Source organism: Amborella trichopoda, chromosome 12 (genome assembly GCF_054954075.1).
Source record: "Amborella trichopoda isolate Santa Cruz 75 chromosome 12, AtrichopodaSantaCruz75HAP2 v2.0, whole genome shotgun sequence".
Classification (NCBI taxonomy): domain Eukaryota; kingdom Viridiplantae; phylum Streptophyta; class Magnoliopsida; order Amborellales; family Amborellaceae; genus Amborella; species Amborella trichopoda.
This window is the reverse complement of record NC_142347.1, coordinates 30,954,301-30,978,214: the sequence shown is the minus strand read 5'-3', so window position 1 is coordinate 30,978,214 and position 23,914 is coordinate 30,954,301. Positions and strand designations below refer to the sequence as shown.

The window sequence follows — 23,914 nt, the reverse complement described above, 5'->3', positions numbered from 1 at the left end:
GAAAACAAATCGAGAAATGTACATCCCTTTAGCAGGAATTTTTGCAAAATTACAATAATAAAAATGCGAGTAACATGCTAGGTGCTCACATGTTAAAAGAATGCCCCTGGTAAAAGAATGCCTATGTGAATAACACACTAGGTACCCACATGTTAAAAGAATGCCTCCGTGAAAAACCTATAGTAAATCCCAAACCTAATTGGGCACTGTTGCCATTTTTTTGGTTTTTCAAGCCATATATCATACAAAACCTATTATAAATTCCAAACCCAATTGAGCATATTTTTGGTTTTTCAAGCCAAATATCATACAAAACCTGTCACAAATTCCAAACCCAATTGGGCACTTCTGCCATATTTTTGGTTTTTCAAGCCATATATCATACAAAACCTGTCATAAATTCCAAACCCAATCAGGCACTATCCCAAGATAACGAGACAACCCCAAGATAACAAATTAATACAAACAATGGACACAGCACAAAAAGTAAAAGATACATGGTCCCATAAGAGAAAAACATGTCAAATGGCAAAGTTCGAAGACATCCATAAAAAGTAAAAGATACATGGTCCCATAAGAGAAAAACATGACAAATGACTCCAAAAGGAACACCCTCCAAAAGGCGTAATATTAAGTTTACAAATAATTAACCATGAAACAAGATAAATTCATCGACCGAAGGCAGTGCAGCCATTGTTTTCTGACTTGGAAACATCAAGTAAAATGTGAAGTCCTCCATCAATCGGTGTCTGCAACTGTATGACCATCAGTAAGTAATACAACCACGGATAGAAGTACCACAATGCTTAAATAAGGTAAATTTATGAATAAACTACACAATAAGAAATATTATTTACCTGTCAACTTTTGATTCAAAAGAACAGCACCCGTTGCATCCACATAAGCATAAGAAATAATTTTTACCTACATTGTCAACAACCACATAAGCATAAGAAATAATTTTTACCTACATTGTCAACAACCACACAAGCATTAGAATTTCAATGCAAACAAATTTCTTACCATGCAAATTCAACGCAAAAAATATTATTTTACTGAATATAATGCAAATCTCTAAAGATTATTACCATTACTCAGCATGTTCCACATGCTCGCATGACCCATCCGTGCATCTAATATTTACATTTAACCTAAATGAAGAAAACCCATTTCAAATATTTATATTTAAAGAATTCATATTAAAATCACATAGAGTACGAGAAATGGAGCAATAGTTCATTCATACTTTGAACGTGCGAGAGATGGACAATTCCTTTTGTCATGTCCACTCCCTTTGCAAACTGCGCACTTTCGGGTAACTTCTTTCACTCTTGCTTTCGCTTTCTCTGCCTCTTATCTCAACTCGAGATACATATCTATCATTGGTAGGTCTCCCCTTTGTTCGTGCCTGAGGGGTTCAAGGATGTTATAGCATGCATGTCCCTCAACCTCAGCTCCGTTGTGACCGTCGGCAATCATATTCTCATTATGACTGCTGCAAGGCGTCTTAAAAGCACCATCTGGTAATACCACACCCCCAATCTTGGCCTTAACCTTTGAAAGTGTACTTAATAGTTCAAACATTATAAATGCATGGAGTTCTACACTTTCTGAAGCATGCTCTGCTAGTTCTCTAGTGACTTGACAAACCTCATTAAAACGAATTGAACGGGGTAGATCAGAGGTACCTTGCATTTGTTTCCCATTGGCATCAAGTACAACACCTATCATCACATCTTTTGTCCACCTCTTCATTATGTAATGCGATGGGATTTCAAAAATATTATTCACCATCAAGACCCTAATCCCATGTCTACAAATAATGCCCAGCCTCTCATACATGTGGCAAGTACAAACAAAAGTTTGATTGTGACGATTGAACTCTACATTGCAGGCCCTTGTTCCACTTTCACATTTTGATACCTTAATATTGCAACTGTCATTGTCTTCAATAATTTCACTAATGTAATTGATGCCTCCTGCAACTTCTTCTCCAAATGACTTCATAACCTTGTGTGTATATATCTTCGAAGCGTGAGCCTCAATGTCACACGTGGTCCTCACAAAAGGCTTTGATGTCATGTTCTTTAAGTCATTTTATCTCATCTTAAGAAGTTTTTAATCATGCACTTTTATAGTAGTTTCCAACAATGTGCGCAAGCTTGTATTGGAAGTCACATACATTTTGAAGTGCTTATTCATTTCTTCGCTTCTCTGAGTCGATGACATACCTGCTATGAATGCATCTGTAATGTATGCATCAATCCATTGCTTTCGACATCTGAACAATCTATTGAGTCATTCATTCTGTTGAAGATCAAATTTCTCAATAAGAGATTTCCCTTCTGACTCAAATTCTTCCTCAGCTTGGCTCATTATACAGTTTTTGAATATTTCAGGGAAAGATGGACTCCTTCTCAAGACATGACATAATTTTTCTTTGACCTTTGAAAGTATGTGCCACTTACAATAATGATGTCTGCTTTTATTCAATACTTGTCTCACTGCACGGTCATTGCAAGATCCTGATCGGTGATAATTACTCCAGGTTGACTTCCACCCATTACCTCTAGCCAATTTTCATCCTATACAAAAGACTCCACTTTCTCATCAAAGATAAGGGCAAACCCAAAAAATGTTGTGCTAAGGTGGTGATTCACTCCAAGTATGGGAGCAAAGGGCATGCCAAAAGCATTTGTCTTATATGTGGTATCAAAGGTGACCACATCCGAGAAGTGATGGTAGAACACCCTAGACATGGCATCTACCCATAGTAGGTTGACAATGTGATCTTTTTCATCTAATTTTACTTCATAGAAAAAAGATGGATTGAATCTCTTCATATCGATTAACCATTCCATCGCACGATTGCCATCTTCCCCTTTAAATTTTCTTCTCTTGATTCCTAATTGGTTTTCGATGTCTTTTTGTGAGCAAGGGAGATTATTAATCCCTCTAGCCTGCTCTAAAAAGATATCATAGATATTCCGAGATTTTACCAAAGCAGAGCTCATGGAGTTTATCATTGTCTTTGTCACATCCGATATTGTTCAGTGTGATCGAATGAGTCAAGCTTTATATGGAGATACAAGTAAGTGATTATGATCCTTAACAAACTTTGTGACAACCCACTCATTGTTGGTATTTATGCACATCTTCGCATCACATCCACACCTTGTCTCATGGAAAATTTTTCTAGGTTGCACTTCTTTCACCCAACGGAATCCTTCTTTAGAACATTTATATTCCCTATCAATTCTCTTTCCGTCCTTATTCGTGTGAGTACTTCCCTTTCTGACACCAAACCTTTCCCCCAATGCAAAAGCCTTGTAAAATTCATATGCATCATTTTCATCACTGAGTTTCATTCCTACACGAGGTTCCTTTCTTTCAGACCCCTTGGACGACAACGCATGGTCTCTGTTTTCAAGATTTGTGAACTTATTGGGGAGAGGGGTTGCTAGCAAGGGATCTTGCTCCATGGACTCTACAGTATCCCCCATGTTGTCATTCTCTGACAATGTGGGGGATGCCACACTTGTTGAAATGGTGAGGTCCATCTCAGGTGCTAAACTTACCCTACACAAATCATGAAATCTTTGTCGATTAATGACTTCAACACTTCACATATTTTTTTAAAAATGATTTTACAATTTCCATTTCTATTCTCTTGCAAGCTCAATTCCATCCTGTTTGAATCATTCACAAACCAAAAATGCTTGATGAATGAAAGTAAACAAACCTAATGAAAAAAAATCAATCACTTAACAATGCAACATCTATGGATGCCACTCGACAATTTTTTTTATAAAAAATCTCCAAATTAAGACTTCACAGAGCAACATCAATTCCACCCAGTTTGAACCATTAACAAACCAAAATGCTTGATGATTGAAAGTACACAAACCTAATGAAAAAAAATTAATCACTTAACAGAGCAACATCAATGGATGCCATTCGACAATTTCGGTAAACAATTTCTCAAAATTAGGACTTCACAGAGCAACATGAATTCCACCCTGTTTGAACCAATAACAAACCAACATGCTTGATGATTGAAAGTAAACAAACCTAATGGAAAAAAATCAATCACTTAATAGAGCAACATCAATGGATGCCTCTCAACAATTTTAAAACAAAAAACCTCCAAATTAAGACTTCACAGAGCAACATCAATTCCACCATGTTTGAACCAGTAATAAACCAAAATGCTTGATGATTGAAAGTAAATAAACCTAATGAAAAAAAATCAATCACTTAACATAGCAATATTAATGGATGCGATTCGACAATTTCGGTAAAATATTTCTCAAAATTATGACTTCACAGAGCAACATGAATTCCACCCTGTTTGAACCATTAACAAACCAAAATGCTTGATGATTGAAAGTAAACAAACCTAATGAAGAAAATCAATCACTTAACAGAGCAACATCAATGGATGCTACTCGACAATTTTAAACCAAAAAGTCTCCAAATTAGGACTTCACAGAGCAACATCAATTCCACCATGTTTGAACCATTAACAAACCAAAATGCTTGATGATTGAAAGTAAACAAACCTAATGAAAAAAAATCAATCACTTAACAGAGCAACATCAATGGATGCCATTCGACAATTTCGATAAAATATTTCTCCAAATTATGACTTCACAGAGCAACATGAATTCTACCCTGTTTGAACCATTAACAAACCAAAATGCTTGATGATTGAAAGTAAACAAACCTAATGAAAAACAAATCAATCACTTAACAGAGCAACATCAATGGATGCCACTCAACAATTTTAAACCAAAAAATCAATCACTTAACAGAGCAACATCAATGGATGCCACTCAACAATTTTAAACCAAAAAATCAATCACTTAACAGAGCAACATCAATGGATGCCATTCAACAATTTAAAAAAAAAAAAAATCTCCAAATTAGGACTTCACATAACCAAACATTAAAATATGCAGGCAGAGAAAATAAACACTTTCCCCAAATTGTCACGTAAAGGAAATAAGCACAATATATATAAAATGAAAATCTAAATTCATAACCATAATACATTGGTATTTGGAGTTGTTTTTGCCATAGATTTGAGCCTCTTCTTATAAAAATTCGGATTCAACAAAGATGAGAGAGATAGAGAAAACAAATCAAGATGGAGATTTTGCAGAGTGACAATGGTGATGGCAAAGCGAAGCAAATACTGGAATCGTTTGCAGAGTGACAATGGTGAAGAAATATGGGTAAGAATTCCATAGTAAATGTACAAGACAGACATAACTAAATCCACAAAAATGTAAACCTAAATCCCCAATATTCAAATAAAAAATTACTGCATCTGTGAATGATCTCCAAACTGCCACGTCCGAGATGCAATTTTGTACGATTTGCATAATCCATTTTGATGTAAAATCGTAAAAGTCCATAGATTTAGGAGTTGGCGGATTAATAATATGCAGAGATGAAACACAGAGATGATATACAGTGAAATAGCTCTGAAAAAATGTAGCTAAAAATATTCAAGAAGAACTCCATGAAACCATGCCAAAAGTAAATTGAATTCGTACCTTGCTGTGAATGGTTGATTGAAACCACTATTTTTTATTTAGAGTTGCTGAGAATCGAGGAGGCTTCTAGTGAGAGAGATTCCAGAGTCAAAGGAATCTAGGGTTGCTAATTTTGGGGATTTAGGGTTGCTGAATTTGGGGATTTAGGGTTGCTGAGCGAGGAGGCTGATTGTTGTTCTCGGGGGAGACAGAGAGAGAGAGAGAGGGAGGGAGGGAGGGAGGGAGGGATAAGGCTCACAGTACAGAGAGAGGCGACGAGGCTCACCGGAGAGAGAGGCAATGGGAGGAGGCTCACGGGATTTGGAGAGGGGTGGGAGCAAGCTCACGGGGGGGAGAGAGAGGGATGCCAGAGTTTAGGTAGAAAGAGATGGTTTCACCGAGGCGAGAGTTTAGGTATAGGGAAAGATGTCGTGTGCAGGCTAGAGAGAGAGGGTCAGTGCGCACGGTTATTAGTTGTCGTTGCCTCACGAAATCACAGCCATTCGATTTCAAGAACAAAAGAGAGCCGTTTGGCTCACTCTTTTTCTGTAGGCGAGACGGCTCACCAAATCATTTTCATATATATATATATATATATATATATATATATATATATATATATATATATATATAGGAAATGACCTAATGCAATGATTGTATAGTAGTATAATGCAACTGCATATCTAAAAAATTTATATGTTATGAACAAATTTGAAGGTGCGTCTTAATTGGATGGTTTAAGGTTGAAACCTTACGGAAACTACACCCATAATATATATATATATATATATATATATATATATATATATATATATTATGAAAAAGTTGGGATTAGCCCACTAGTGCATATGAACATACAAGCCCAATGGCCCAGATTGAATCTGGGTCGATCTGATGATCACAGATGTCCGTTACTGGTTGAATTTTAATTTTTTTTCTACAAATCCAAATCACTTGCCCCTGCATGACCACTTTCACCCTGTGCACCCTCGAGTTCACTTGCTTCTTTTTTTCTTAGTAGTCCCTCATGTACGTCTTTCTCTTTTCTCTTTTTTTGTGCACCCTCACCTCACCTCTTTTTGGTGTAACCTCTTGTTCCGGGCCAGACTAATGCAGCCCACAGATACCTGAATGCACTTCTTCGAGTACTTTGCCTATCTCTTTTGTATAGACACATCTGAGGAGAATTCCATCAAATGATCGACGAAAGCGAACATCCTCGTCGAGAAGGGTCCCTAATCCCTAATATATATATATATATATATTTTCTAAAGTTCATCGCAAGGTCGCGATTGTCTGGTACTGTTTCAATTTTTATATTTTTTTTATGAATCAGAATGATCTGAAATTTGGAGCGTGTGCGCATCTTAGTGAGGTGCACCTAATAAAAAAAATTTAAAAAAATTATTTTACAAATTATAAATTGACCCAATTACCCCCATAAATTTACGGGGAGGTATTTTGATCAAATTGTATTTTACAAATTATTTGTATTTGTATTTTTATTAGATTCTCCTATGTTTTATGAACACACGCTCCAAATTTCAGATCATTCCGATTTGTTGAAAAAAAATTAAAATTAAAATACTACCAAATAACTAAGACCGTATGATGAACTTTGAACGGTGTTTAGCATAAGCATAATCACTGTTCATTTTTGCCTATAGGCGTTGCGTAGTTTGATATATATATATATATATATAATTTTATGGTTTTCTGAACTCTTAGGACCATATTTTCCTAGTCTACCCAATTTAATTACCCCAAAGCTACTCAAATCCTATCTCAATTTGAAATAGAGTCCAAGAGCTTTCCAACGGTCTAAGAATCATCTGAATCGGACCTACGAATAAAATGATATAGCAAATAACAATTTAGTCCCTGAGAGACCCAATTATCAGGGCGCGGGCCGGACTGTAATGGTCCCGACAGGTCTAGACGCAGGCTGATGATACAGTAAATATATTTTTTTTAATTAGATAAGGCTAAAACTTAAAGATAAATCCAAAAAATTATGAAAAAACACCAAAACAACTAGGAAAAATCACCAACTGAATCTTATAAATACCCCATCTCCCTAACCCAAAAAGAGAGGAAAAGCTACCAAAAAAACCTTAGAAATTCTCGAAATTAGGAAAATCACCCAAAAATACCAAAAATAGGAAAAACCCTTAAACAATTCCTAAAAATTTAGAAAAAGTTCCAAAACATTAAAGAAAATATCAAAATTCATATTTAACCTCTGAAGATCACAAAACCCTTAAAAAATTGAGCAAATTCTCCTCCAAACCCCGAGAAAGGGCATCATGGATAAAGGAAAAAAAAACTCCAAGAAAGAGCTGCTGATTCAAAAACACTCAAGTACAAATAAGTACATGCAAGTTCCAACAATACGACACAAGCAGACCCTGAGGACGAAGACTCCTCCTAAACCCTGAAGGTTTCCAACAGAACCAACTTAGAAAGATGGGGGATGTTGATATGAATAGAAAATTAAAGTGACTTCGACGAATCCTGGAAGAACATCAGGACCTCTCCAAGATGGAAGCTCAGCAAGAATCCAGAGAACTCTTCATGGACCGGCGAATCATAGGATGACAGCTCCAAAGGTAAAAAGACAGCTTCAAGACTTTTGAGTTCTCATGATCCCACAAGAAAATCCTTTCATCATCTTTGAGTAAAATATAATAAAGAAAATGACCACCAAAGGAGCCACAGGTGACAAAACTATAAAGCCCATCCCTTTTAAAAGCGCTTTTTCAATCTAATGGTTAAGACCCTCCATTTCTAAAACCTTTTTAGAAATGACTTCCTCCGTCACTACAAGAGGTTAAACTATTAGTCGATCTGGCTCGTCCTACGCCAGTTATGAAGGTTTGAAAGTAGTCAGACACTCCATGGTTGTATGAGTATAAATACCAACTACTACATATCGGAGATGGGTGAACCTTGCCAATAATGATATTGGCTAGTCTGAGAGCATTTTTCTCTCAACTGGATCCCCTGAGGCGAAATGAGGCAAGCTCATCCCCGTGTGTGCGTACGATGTCCCAAAGTCCAATTCGAAAAAACATCAAACTCGTGTGGGATGTAAAACAGTCGATACATGATAAACGTTAAACTCGTGCGACGTAAAAGAGCCAAGACATGATAAGTATCAAACTCATGCGATGTTAAAGAGCCAACACAGGATAAACGTCAAACTCATGAGACGTAAAAGAGCCGAGACAGGATAAGCGTCAAACTCGTGTGAGGTAAAAGAGCCGAGACAGGAAAAACGTCAAACTCGTGCGATGTTAAAGAGCCGAGATAGGAAAAACGTCAAACTCATGCGACTTAAAAGAGCCGAGACAGGGACCGTGCAGCTCCATATGACCTGAAAGGTTGAGTGTATCCAGAGCACAGCCATCCTATTTCAATGGAAAAATGTCAAACTCGTGCGACATAAAAGAGCCGAGGCACGTACCATCTATCATCATATGACGTGAAAAGTCGGGTGTATCTAAGGCACAACCACCCTGTTTCAATGGAAAAATATCAAACTCGTATGATGTAAAAGAGCTAAGACACGAACCGTCCAGCCCCGTATGACGTGAAAGGTTGGGTGTATCCAGTGCACAACCACCCTGTTCAATGGAAAAATGTCAAACTCATAAGACGTAAAAGAGCCGAGACAGGTATCGTCTAGCCCCATATGATGTGAAAGGTCGGGTGTATCCAAGGTACAACCACCATGTTTCAATGAAAAACCGCCTAACTCATGCGACATAAAAGAGCTGAGGCAGGTACTGTCTATCCCCATTTGACGTGAAAGGTCGGGTGTAACCAGGGCACAACTACACTGTTCGATGGAAAAACATCAAACTCGTGTGACATAAAAGAGCCGAGGCAGGTACCGTCTAGCCCCATATGACGCAAAAAGGTCAGGTGTATACAGGGCACAACCACCCTGTTCGATGGATTTCGTCTATCCCCGCATTGACGTAAAAGGGTCGGGCGTATGATCCATCGCTGCATGATGCTAAATTGCTTAGAGGGCTCTATGGTTGAAGGAGTTAAAACTGTTAACCATGCTTGTTTTTCGAAATATCTTTATCTTTTAAAAATTTTCACTATATGTCTTGTGCTTTCCAAAAACTTTAGTATCTTTGTTAAAATCGTAGCATGTCCTTGCTCCGGGTTCTATTTCAAATCTCCCCCAACTTTCAAAAATTCTAAAAAAAAAGTCTTAAGAAAAAATAAAGGAGCTTGGACACCCGTATATGATGATTACCGCATTGCCGCGATTACCGTGTTGGTGCCTCGTCTCTCACTTCGGATTCGGCCAGACAAGTCTTTTCCTATAGAAAGACTTTTCCTATAAACAACCTTAGGAAACCCTAAGGAGATAAAAGAAAATGTCAGGGTTAAAAATTCAAACTACAAAAATCCCTGAAGTTAAGTGGAATGGCTAGAAACTCCAACTTGAGTTTCAAGAAATCTCACGTCGAACACCCTAGGAGGAAAAATACCCTAAGTGGGTGAGCTCGGTGAGCACAATGACTTGGAGGGATAGTTGGTGTGCCCCCTGACCACGTGACATTAGAAAGAAATTTAAAATGTCGGCTTTAGCTTTGATCACCTGCCCCTCGAAGGATAGGGAACGCTAAAGTGTCTACTTCTTTGCCACTCACATGTCCCTCGAAGACAGGGAATACCAAAGAAAGGCAACTGTAGATACCCCATTTTAAATCTGGCAAATTCTATGGTTTTCTAAACCCTTAGGACCACATTATCCTAGTAGACCCAATTTAATTATCCCAAACTATCCAAATCCTATCCCAATTTGAAGTAGAGTCCAAAAGCTTTCCAACGGTCTAAGAATCGTCTAAATCAGATATATAAATAAAAAGATATAACAAATGACAATTTAGTCTTTGTAAGACTCAACTGTCGGGCCGCAGGCCAGGTTATAATGGGCACGACAGGCCCATACACGGGCTGATGATGCAGTAAATGCATCTGATGATGTAGTAAATGCATTTGATGATGCAGTAAATGCATCTGATGATGCAATAAATGCATCTGATGATGCAGTAAACACGTTTTCTTTAATTCGATTGGGCTAAAGCTATAAATCCAAAAAAGTCCGAAAAAACTCAAAACAAATTAGAAAAAATCACCAATTAAATCTTATAAATACCCCCTCTCCCTAACCCAAAAATAGAGAGAAAAAGATACCAAAAAAACTTTAGAAATTATCGAAATTAGGAAAATTGCTCAAAAATACCAAAAATAGGAAAAACCCTTAGAAAATTCTTAAAAATTTAGAAAAAATCCCCAAAAATCTCAAAAAATTAGAGAAAATCTCAGAATTTATATTCAACATCTAGAGCTCACAAAACCCTTAGAAAACTAATGCAATTCGTCTCCAGGCCTCGAGAAAGACAGACAGCTTTAGAAAAATCTCTAGATTGAAAATCCTAGATAAGATAAAAAACCTAGCCTCCTGAAGTCCTAACCCTCAAGACTGATAAAACCTAGACCTAAGGCATAAAACCCAAGATCAAAACTAGAATTAGGGCACAATAACCCTAGATCTAACCCTTCTACATCAGAGATCTGCTAGTCAACATTCGAATCAAAGAAGCAAAGATGATCAGTTCTGATACGGCCGAGCCCTCGAAGGCTCGGGAGTCTCGGGCCATCCAGCCCGATTTGATATTGTTTCTTCCTCTCTCTTTCTTATTCTTTTACTATTTTTCTTCTTTTATTTATTTTTAATCTGTTAACTTGTCTTAAAAATTTTATTTTAATGCTTTGAATCATGCTGGCTCAGCCACAGATCTGAGAATAGATCCGCTTGTTTCCGGGCAAATCTGACCTCAGATTCTAAATTTAATCTATCCCACTTTCTCTAGAACTTTATTTACATCTTTTTAATTAGTTTAAGGTGTTAAAATTCGAGAGATCTTCATTGGAAGATCTGTCAGATTTTCATCGTAAACAGTTTGGCGCCCACCATGAGGCTATTTCGACCTTGATCCAAGCTTCAAAATCAATTTTTATTCACTTTTTTTCATTTTTTTCAATCATAAAAGGTCCCAAAAGTCGGCTATGACCAGAATCCAAGGTTTCGGTGCTCCAAAACCCCTCTTATTTGGGCGACACTCCCAGTGTCGCCCAAATTCAAAGGTCTCAGAAACCTCTGAAACTTTGTGGATCTGTTATAAAGACTCTTTTGTGATTGAAAACAAAAATTCAAATCAAAATAAAATTTTAAAAAATACAAAAAACATATTTTTCAGTCCAATCTATGTTTTTCTATTTTATTTTATTTTAATTTATTTCATCATAAATATTTTTATTTCCTACTTATTCTAAGTTTAAAGTAGTCTTATTTCATCAATATTAATAAGATAAAAAATAAAAAAAATAAAAAAAAAATAATTGTTTTGGGCGACACCAATCGTGCCACCAACCCTGTAAAGGCGACACCAATAGTGCTGCTTGGGCGACACCACCCGTGTCGCCCAACTGCAAGTGTCCCAAAAAAATTTTGGGTCCCCACAGGACCATTCCAGGGACTTTTGGCTCCATGTTGACTAATTTTTTACCTAAAATAAAATTTTTAAAAATATATAACAAAATATTTTGCTTTAGATAGAGTTGTTATGTTTTTGCCCTTTTTATTTTATTTTAGTATGTTAATCTTGACTGAAATAATATTTTCTCTGCTTTCACCATGTTTAGTTGAATTGTGTTTCATCAAAATTAAAAAGATAAAAAAATAAAAAAAAATACACTAGGGTTGCTTACCCCTACAAACCTAGACCCACTCTTAGTCTAAGCTGAGACTCGTGCACCATCTAGTCTAGATCTTAGTCTAGGTTCTAGCATAGGTCTAAGCTTAATAGTTGCCTCTGAAGTTAGACTAGGCTTACCCTAGTTCAGGGTCTTAACCAAAATCCATTGAGTCTAGTAAGCTTAGGTTCCAGTCTAATCTTAGCCTAGATCTTAGCTAAGGTTTTTGCCCCTAGTGTCAGGCTAGGTTTGCCCTAAGTTGTCGAGTTTAGATCTTACTTAAGTCTAGACTTTAAAACCCAACCAAAAGCAATCACCATGTCAATCACTCAAGGCGACCATGATGACTGCTCCACAACCGACTCTAAGCCTAACCTGCCCAAACCTAAGGACCAGTATGCAGCAATCCCTTAGAGTTTTCGATAGATCCAAGACGATCCATTATCCAATGCCCAAGTCTTCAATTAGAGGCAGAGTCCCAAGCATCCACTCCTAATCCTAAGATCTGTGTGGCCCAAAAAGCTGGCTCCTCCCAAAAAACGTTGAATAGTCAGGGAGTCGGACTAGGCGTCGTCCTACAAGGGATTTTAGGCAACCAAAGTAGAAGACGAGTGAGGGAAGAAATTCATGCAACATCTAAAGCCAATTCCCATAACTCGAACCGAGATAACTCTGAGGTGCAGCGATCTCAAAACTAAGACCCACCTAGGTCTAAGGGATCTAACCTAACCTCGAGCCACCATAGTACAGCTCATGATGTCCTGAACACTGTATGAAACAAATGTGTCGACTCAAACCAACCCTTAGGCGAGATAGGCTTTTAAGCTACCCTCAAAAGTCTAGTTGACCTAGGTTACATTGTTCATGCTCCAGCTTAGGGGCCACTCTCAAACCAAGTTAGTGGTATACGTCAACTCTTAGCACAGTCGAGTCAGTCGATTCTTCAATCGGTCCTTCTGGTTCATCCAGTCCAACAAACCATGCAATTTTTGCAACCGGTGCGACACCTATGGGTCGGTACGCCCCTCAGACACCAATATATCAGACTGCCCCAGTGACTGTGACTCATCAATCTCAAACCCATGCAGGCCAACATATACCCCAAGTTTCAACTTATCAGTCTATACTTAGGAACCCACCAACCAGTGGGTCTACTGCCATGCCAAATACTCAACATGAAGACACCTTAAAAGCAATGCAGGATGAGCTTGTAAGGATGGGCATGCATGAAATTCTACCCCCGAAGGCCTATTTCATGAGACCCTTGAACGCATGGAAGACCTTCCCTTGGGATTTGTCATCCCAGAATTTAGGAACAAGTTCAATGGGCTGAGCGATCCAGATACTCACGTCAACACATACCTCCTCTCCATTCGAGCTTTGCGAGACAGACCTAACCAACTGAAAGCCATCTTTTCACAAACATTGACCAGTGAGGCCTTGAACTAGCATCGGAGAACAATCTGCTCGACCACACATCACTCCAGATGAAATGTTCAACCTATTCGTCTCTCACTACCGTGGGTCGACATCAAGACCTCTCTCCCTGGACATCAAGAATCCTTCGAGGATTTTATTGGTCGATTCCGCAAAGCAGCAAATGCGGGTCATAGAATGTCCACTTACAGACTCAGCCAAGATCTCCATAGTCTTAGAGAATGCTGCTCTAGAGTACAAGACTTTCTTCAGCCAAGGTCTTATCCCCCACTCCTTCGACTCCATGATTGAGCGGGTGGCACGACATGAAAGGGCCAGAGGGACACCCCTCAGCATCAAAACCATGCTCATGATACTCAAAACTGCATAATAAGGAGGAACATCACTATCGCACCTAGAAATCAACCTGTCGAAGAGCCTAATCAAAAGATGGGTATGTTCACAAATCATCTCTCTAATAATATGGTCACAACGATCGAAAAGCCGGGAGCTCAAGACAACTCGAAAGAGAACGTTGTCATTCACATGATTGAGTGTGGAGACGAAGAAGAGGATCCCAGTCAGTTCATGTTAGCTTGTGATCATCACTTTCAAGAAACTGAAGAAGATCTTTTGAGCCTCCCAAGAGGAAGCCCTTCATCTCCAAACCTCGATAACCTTCCCACATGGGACCGATATGATGAAGATGACACACTAGATATTTATATGGTTAGAACCAATGAAAATGCGTCATCTTCCAAACAAGGGGCCAACACCTCAAAGTCTCCTATTACTTTTGCTAGGGCTGACCCTATCGAGCTTCAAGCTGGCGAGGTCGACTCCTTAACCTGAAGAGGCCGAGTGTTTCAATTAATGGCCGATACTCTCAATGAAAGAATGAGAAATACCTCAAAAGCCAAACAACCTGCGGGGGTCATAAATCATGAGTCAAACAAGAAAATTCAAGGATTTGCAACCACCTACGATCTACCAACTCATCTCGGGAAGATCTACTCTCAAATCTCCATCTTGGAGCTACTCGCCAATTAATAACACATAGAGCCCAAATTGAGAAGGTCCTTGCCAAGACACACATCCCGAGCAACACACAGCTGTATGAGTTGTGCGAAATGATCAACCAGTTGATGGCACCAACACCAATCGTGTTCACTGACGATGACATCCCAGCCAGCTTCAACCGATTTCATGTCCAACCTTGCACATCACCATCTTCATGCAAGGATATGAGATACGAAGAGTGCTTGTAGATAATGGGGCATCCTGAAACATATGCCATATGAAACAGTGAAGTAGATAGGCAAAAGCCCATATGACTTCGAGCCATGTCAACTAACTATCGCTGCATATGACGAAACCAAAAGACAAGCTGAAGGCATATGGCCTCTCACACTCAAGATCGACCCTACCGTCCAAGTGATAAAGTTATATACCTTGGACATAAAACCTTCTTTCAACATGCTATTAGGAAGATCGTGGCTGCATGAAAACCTCGTGGTCGCCTCTACACTCCATCAATGCCTCAAATTTTCCACTATAAATGGCGTCGCAAAGGTATGTGCTGAACCCCTTGCTTTTATCAATTCTAGTATACATAACGGGAAGCTAGCTATAAGAGTCGAGCTTGGAGAAATCTCGCTCGCTTCCTTCGAGCAAGACGATTGTGCCACCTTATGCCTAGAGGCCGGTGACTTTGTTCCTCAAAATTTACCAACTTCTGCATCGATAGATGACATTATCCAAAGTCAACATCGATACGGTTTCAGGTCCCTCGAAGCTGAGCACATGCTCTTCTCCTAAGGCTTCCAACCAGGCCAAGGCTTAGGGAATCAAGGGCGAGACGTAACGGAGGCAATTTCTGAATCACTCCAAGCTAAATCTGAAAATGGGGATCGAAGAGGTCTCAGGTGTTCTCTCACTCTATTTCAAAGCTAGATGAAGCCTTCAAGCTATCCGGGCTTTGTATCTAGAAGCATTCAAAGCCTCGATCCTCTCGATGCCCATCCTTCAAAATGACCTAAGGTGATCCTTGAATCCCCAATGGGGAATAACTCTTCTTCCACATCTTAGTATACACAAGAACTGGGAATTGAAGACCTTTTTGTTGACCCGGATTTGAAGGTATACACAATCGGCGCAAACACAGCCAAGCATGCTCATTCATCGATTCAAACCCAGGAACGAAATTGGTCGATCACTCCCCTATCTCGAGAATGGTTGGAAGTATACCAGCGGCACCTTCAAGTCCTTGTGTCAAAAAACGGATAGGCGCAGGGTGACCATCTAACCACCCAGCCCATTCAGTCTCCAACATTTCTCTCTCGAGTCCCATAAGGGACACCTCTTGTGTTATTTTAAAAACCATTGAAAAATCAAAACATGATAAAACTGATAATAATGAAAAAGAATTTTCAAAAACGGCGAACACTCAAGATAGCCCGATAACGGTGCACAATACCCAAAATGACAAATTGGATGACCAAGACGAAGATCAAGAGAGCCAAGAGTCTGAAGAAATCTCTCAACCAGAGGAACTCACTTCTCATGTTGAGAAATTCAAGAAGATGTTCGATGGTGACCTAACGGCTATCATCGAAGAGACGATCGACATAAACCTACGAACTGAGAAAGATCTAAGGTTAACCAATATTGGAACCTCCTTATCTCCTGAGGAGCTGGAAAATATGATTTTATTTCTCAAGGAATATGGAGATGTCTTCGCCTGGTCATATGATGATATGTCAGGGCTAGATCCCACATTGGTACAACATCACCTAATATTTAATGAAGGGGTCAAGCCTGTAAAGCAGAAACTCCGACATCAAAAGACCCACCTTGAGCTCAAAATTAAAGAAAAAATTGACAAGCTGCTCAAAGCGAAGTTCATTATCCCCGTCGATTACTCAGAATGGTTGGTCAACATAGTGGTCGTACCCAAGAAAGACGGGAGGATCCAAGTATGTGTTGACTATAGAGACCTCAACAAGGCATGCTCAAAAGACAATTTTCCATTACCAAACATAGATGCCTTGGTCAACAACATTGCAGGGCACAATATATTGGCATTCATGGACAGCTTCTCAGGTTATAACCAAATCTTCATGGCAGAAGAAGAACAGACCAAGACTTCATTCATAACGCAATAGGGAACTTACTGCTACAAAGTCATGCCCTTCGGCCTCAAAAATGCATGGGCAACTTATCAGCGGGCAATGACTAGCGTCTTCCGCGACTTAATGCATACTAGCATGGAAGACTATGTCGACGACATTCTGGTCACGTCCAAGACCAAGCCTAATCATCTCACCAACCTAAGAACAATTTTCGAAAAGCTCTGGAAAAATCAACTTAAACTCAATCTGCAAAAATGTGCCTTTGTGGTTGAATCCGGTAAATTACTAGGCTTTATAGTAAGCCAACAAAGCATTGAGGTGGACTCGTCCCAAATACGAGCCATCACTGAAATGCCCTCTCCTCGGAACATTAGAGAAATTCGTGAGCTGTAAGGTCGCATACAAGCCATAAGGCGTTTCATCTCACAACTAGCAGACAAGTGCATGTCGTTTAATAGACTAATCAAGAAAGACACCCCATTCATATGGGATAATGAGAGCCAAGAAGCGTTTGACCAAATCGAGTACCTCATTAAACTTCCCATCCTTAGTCCTCCTAGTCTAGACAAACCCTTGTTCCTATACATGTCAATGAGAGACAAGACCATGAGGGCAATGTTAAGACAATACGATGACCATGGAAAAGAACAAACGATATACTACATCAGCAAGACTATGGTGGATTATGAAACAAGATACACGGATATGGAGAACCATTGCTTGACGCTTATGTGGGCCATGCAAAAGTTAAGACACTATGTCTTATCTCATTCAGTCAAGCTTATCTCAAAAATAGACCCACTCAAGTACCTATTGGAGAGACCAGTCCTGAACGGACGCTTGGTGAAGTGGAGAATGCTATTAAACGATTTCGAGATCGAATTTGTTACTCAAAATCGATCACAGGATAAGCCATTGCTGAACACGCACTACCAGATAACACTCCCATCAACACGGATCTCCTTGATGAGAACCTCTTCACAATCGAGGAATCAATTTGGGAGCTATACTTCGATGGTGTAAAGAATGAATACGGGTCAGGTATAGGAGTCATATTATGCTCACCTGAGAAGATTTTAATGGCAATAGCCATCAGATTGAATTTCTCATGTACCATTAATGTTGCTGAATACAAAGCCTTGATACCCGGGCTCGATAACGCAATGGGAATGAAAATCCAACAAATACAAGTGATAGGTGACTCCTTACTCGTTATCAACCAAGTTCAAGGGAATTGGAAGGTGAAAGAAGAAAAGCTCAAGCCCTATCAAGTAAAGGTGGAAAAGATGATCCCATATTTCAAGAAAATCACCTTTTAGTATGTAACTAGGGAAAATAATCGGTTCGTCGACGCCCTTTGCTTCAATGGTTGATATTCCTCCAGAAATCACCACGATGTCATTCTACATCATGAACAAACATGATCATTCCCCACCAAGGATCGAAGAAGAAATAGAGTAAGAAATCAAAACGATGGCGAACTATCTATCATGGCTTCAGATGTGCTAGTTAAGGTAAAACAATGGTTCCATGATGTTTTGTCCTTGCTGAAAGATGTGTTATACCTTGAAGGAGCCACTAAAAAGGATAAAGAAACCCTTCGAAGGTTTTCTATGGGATTCTCAGTAAGAGGTGATCTCCTTTTCAAAAAGTCATTCGATGACATCATTATATAGTGTCTTGATCAGCCAGAAATCGACCAAGTACTGTCAGAGTTACATAATGAAGGAGGTCATTCTGGAGCAGCCGCCTTCGCTCATAAATCAGGCGCCAAGGCTATTACTGGACCACCATGGCTGAAGATTGTTGAAAGTTCGTACAGAGGTGTCCCAATGTCAGCTTTATGGAGACCTCATCCATGCACTGTCCATACCACTCAACTCAACACCGCCTTTATGACCCTTTGCCAATTGGGGTCTTGATATCATCGGAATGATCTCACCTAAAGCCTCAAACGGTCATCGTTTTATATTAGCGGCTACAAAGTACTTCACCAAATGGGTAGAGGCCGCATCATTTGTCAAAATTGAGGGACAACATGTTGCTCGTTTCATAAAGAACAATATCGTATTCAGGTTCGGTGTTCTTGAGTCAATCATTACTGACAAGGAATCCAATCTCAAAAATGAAAAGGTCTCTAAGGTGTGCAAAAAATTTGGGATAACGTAGAAATTCTCCACCCCTTACTACCCTCAAGAAAATGGACAAGAAGAGGCTACAAACAAAAGACTTCTCAAACTTATAGACAAAATAATAGAAGGTGGTAAAGATTGGCATGAAAAGCTAAATGACGCGCTATGGGCCTACCAGACAACTGAAAAGACTCCTACTGGCATGACCCCGTACTCATTGGTATATGGAATGGAAGCAATGTTAGCCATTGAAGTTGAGATACCGTCTCTCCGAGTGCTTATTTATAAAGGTTCAGATGAGGAACAAAAGATTGAAGCGCAAATCGCTGCCCACATTAATTTGGATGAAAGACGACTACGAGCAACACAAAATATTGTTGCTTACCAGCGTAGAATCTAGAGGGCATACCAAAGTAAAGTTATTCCTCGATAGTTCAGGGAAGGGAATATGGTACTCAAGAAAATCTTCCACACTCCTGCAAACCCACACCCTTTTGGAAAGTTCAAACCTAATTAGGAGGGGTCATTCGTGGTCACCCTAGTGCATGCAGGCAATTCTTACAAGATCAAGAATCAGGAGGGGTGCGAGCTCAACGACCCCATCAATACAATGTATCTCAGAAAATGCTACCCGTAACGGCCTCAAAAGAGTGGCGAAAACCTAAAAATGCATCAAAAAAAAAAAAAAAAAGGAAAAAAAAAGTGAACGTCGTGAAAACTAGAAAGGGTATTATGGGTTAAATAAAAATAAAAAATAAAAATAAAAATCTCCAAGAAGGAGCTTCTGATTCAAAAATACTCAAGTACAAACAAGTACTTGCAAGTTCCAACAATACAACACAAGTAGACCCTAAGGATGAAGATTCCTCTTAAACCCTACAGGTTCCTAACATAACCATCTCAGAAAAATGCGAGAGCGTGATATGAATGGAAAACTGAAGTGACTTCGACGAATCCTGGAAAAACATCGAGACCTCTCTAAGATGGAAGCTCAGCTAGAATCCAAAGAACTCTTCATGGACTCACGAAGCACAGGATGAAAGCTCTAAAGGTAAAAAGATAACTTCGAAACTTTTGAGTTTTCACGATTCCACAAGGAATCCTTTCATCATCTTTGGGTAAAATATAATAAAGAAAATGATCATCAAAGGGGCCACAAGTGGCAAAACTATAAGGCATATCCCTTTTAAAAGAATTTTTTCAATCTGATTGTTAAAACCCTCCATTTTCAAAACCCTTTTAAAAACGACTTCCTCCATCACTACAAGAGGTTAAACTGTTAGTCGATCTGGCCTCGTTCTCGAAGCCAACTTCCTACACCTATTATAAAGGTCTGAAACTAGTCAGGCACTCCATGGTTGCATGAGTATAACTACCAACTACCAAATAACCATATTGGCTAATCTGGGAGTGTTTTTCTCTCGATTGAATCCCCTAAGGTGAAATGAGGCAAGCTCATCCCCGTGTATGCGTACGATGTCCCAAAGTCCAATTTGGAAAACGTCAAATGCGTGCGATGTTAAATAGCCAAGACATGATAAACGTCAAACTCATATGATGTAAAAGAGTCGAGATAGGATAAGCGTCAAACTTGTGCGACGTTAACGAGTCGAGACAGGATAAACATCAAACTCGTGCAACGTTAAAGAGCCAAGACAAGAAAAAACGTCGAACTTGTGCGACGTTAAAGACTAAAGACAGGAAAAACATCAAACTTGTGTGACGTTAAACTCGTGCGACGTAAAATAAGCCGAGGCAGATGTCGTCTACTCCCGTATGACGTGAAAGGTCGAGTGTATTCAGAGCACAACCACCCTATTTCAATGGAAAGACGTCAAACTCGTACGACGTAAAAGAGCCGAGGCAGGTACCGTCTATCCCCGTATGACATGAAAGGTCGGGTGTATCTAAGGCATAACCACCCTGTTCAATGAAAAAACATCAAACTCGTAAGATGTAAAAGAGCCAAGACACGTATCATCTAGCCCCGTATGACGTGAAAGGTCAGGTGTATCCAAGGTACAATCGCCCACCTTCACAGAAAAAATGTCAAGTTCGTGCAATGCAAAAGAGCAGAGGTAGGTATCGTCTATCCCCGTATGACGTGAAAGGTCGGGTATATCCAGGGCACAACCACCCTGTTCGATAGATTCCGTCTATCCTCGTATTGACATAAAAGGGTCGGGTGTATAATCCATCGCTGCATGACGCTAAACTGCTTAGATGGCTCTATGGTTGTAGGAGTTAAAACTGCTAACCAACCTTGCTTTTCGAAATATCTTTCTCTTTTCAAAATTTCCATTATATGTCTTGTATTTTCCAAAAACTTTAATTTCTTTATTAAAATCGTAACATGTCTTTGCTCTGGGTTCTATTTCAAATCTCCCCCGCTTGGACACCCGTATATGATGATTACCGCGTTGCCGCGATTACCGCGTTGCTGCCTCATCTCTCACTTCGAATTCTGTCAAACAAGTCTCTTCTTATAGAAAGCCTTTTCCTATAGACAGCCTTAGGAAACCCTAAGGAGATCAAAGAGAATGCCAAGGTTAAAAATTCAAACTACAAAACTCCTGAAGTTAACTGGCATGGCTAGAAAATCCAACTCGAGTTTCAAGCATGTGTAACTCACCGACATCTCACACCGAAAACCCTAGGAGGAAAAATGTCTTAGGTGGGTGAGCTCGGTGAGCACAATGACTTAGAGGGATAGTTGGTGTGCCCCCTGACCACGTAGCCTCAAGAAGAAATTTAAAATGTATGCTTTATCTTTGACATTCACCTGCCCCTCAAAGGACAGGGAATGCCAAAGTGTCAACTTCTTTGCCACTCACTTGTCCCTCGAAGGACAGGGAATGCCAAAGAGGGGCAACTGTAGACATCCCATTTTAAATCTAGCAAATTCTAAGGTTTTCTGAACCCTTATGACCACATTATCCTAATAGAACCAATTTAATTACTCTAAAAATACCCAAGTCCTATCCTAATATGAAGTAGAGCCCAAGAGCTTTCCAACTGTCCAAGAATTGCCTGAAACAGACCTACAGATAAAAATATTTAATAAATGACAATTTAGTCCTTGTGAGACCGAACTGTTGGGCCGCGGGCTGCATTGTAACGAGCCCGACAGGCCCAAACGCAGGTTGATGATGCATTTAACACATCTGATGATGTAGTAAATGTGTTTTCTTTAATTAGATAAAGCTAAAACTTCAAGATAAATCCAAAAAACTCCAAAAAGTTTAGAAAAATCACCTATTGAATCTTATAAACCCCCTCTCCCTAATCCAAAAAGAGAGGAAAAGAGATAAAAAAACACCTTAGAAATTCCCAAAATAAGGGAAATTACCAAAAAATACAAAACTTAGAAAAAACCCTTAGAAAATTCCTAAAAATTTTAGAAAAATCCTCAAAAATCCTAAAAAAAATTAGAGAAAATCTCAGAATTCATATTCAACGTCTGGATATCACAAAACCCTTAGAAAACTAATAAAATTCTCCTCTAGACCCAAAAAAACCTATGACTTGAGAAAAATCCCTAGATTGAAAAACCCTAGAGAAGATAGAAACCCTAGCCTCCTGAGACCCTAACCCCCAAGCTTGAGAAAACCTAAATCTAACCCTTCTATACCAGAGATCTGTTGGTCAACATTCAAATCGAATAGGCAAAGAGGACCGATTCTGATACGGGCGAGCCCTCGAAGGCCTCTCATTCTTCTTCTTTTTAATGGTTTGCTTCTTTTATTTATTTTTTATGTTAACTTGTCTTAAAAATCGCATATTAATGCTCTGGATCATGCTGGCTCTACCATAGATCTGATAATAGATCTGCTCGTTTCTGGGTAAATCTGGCCTCAGATCTGAATTCGATCTGTCCCAACTTCTCTACCACTTTATTTACTTCTTTTTAATTAGTTTAAGGTGTTAAAATTCGAGCGATCTTCATCAGAAAATCTGTCAGATTTTCATCGTAAACAATATATAAAGCAATGATTTCATGCAACATTTGCATAGTAATATGATGCAACAACCTTGAAATATCATGTTATGGCCATTTGTTTGATCCATATTTTGAAATATACACTCTTTACATTCTAATGAACAATCAAAAAAAATAAAAAATTGAAAACACGACCTAGAAAGTATTTTTTAGCCCAATTAACATAAGTCGTTCATTTGGTGAAATGCTTAGATCCAGGTCTTGAAAGAATTTTTTTCATTTCCAATTTTTTTGGATGGTTTTATTATCATTAGATGAACATTGTTAAAAAGAAAAAAATGATTTTGAGTTTATAAAGCCCAAGATCTTGAAATTCACCGAATGAGTTGTCTAGATTCATTTTTGGATGGGACTCATTTTGACCATATCTAGGGTTCAAATTGAACTCTTTTTTTTGGGGGCAATTGATTATTGAGATGAAGAGAGTGGGTGTGCAAAATTTGGGTCATACAAATATCACAAACATGGATTTTTAAAAGTGCCATTGCATTATACTATGATACAACCGTTGCATTAGATCATTGCTCATATATATATATATATATATAAGTAATGATCCTCTGAGACCCTCCCACACCCATGTGTGTAAGACCTCAAAGAATCACCGTTAAATTTTGGTACAAATCTCTAAAAAAGTCAAGTCCCATACCCATGTGATAACTTTTCTAAAGATCTATGCCAAATTTAATAGTGATCATTTAGGGTCCTACACACATGGGTGTGGGAGGGTCTCTTAGGATCATTAATATATATATATATATATATATATATATATATATATATATATATATGGAAAATACTATGCAACACTTATAGGCAAAAAAGAACAGTGATTTTGCCTACCATCATCACTGTCCAAAGTTCATCGCATGGCCACGATTGTCCAGTAGTATTTTATTTGTTATTTTTTTT

The 23,914-nt window shown here is 38.9% G+C and overlaps 1 long non-coding RNA gene across 2 annotated transcripts; it reads right to left on the bottom strand.

Moving 5' to 3' along the window:
- Positions 1-324: 324 nt before the first annotated feature.
- Positions 325-6,059, bottom strand: LOC105420995 (uncharacterized). Of its 2 annotated transcripts, none has more exons than XR_016045727.1 (3): positions 5,562-6,059; positions 858-924; positions 325-749 (listed from the first exon to the last, which is right to left on the bottom strand). It is a non-coding gene; the product is annotated as an uncharacterized LOC105420995 (long non-coding RNA). The 2 variants fall into 2 exon arrangements; XR_016045726.1 differs by having other exon boundaries at positions 325-755; positions 5,562-6,057.
- Positions 6,060-23,914: the final 17,855 nt, after the last annotated feature.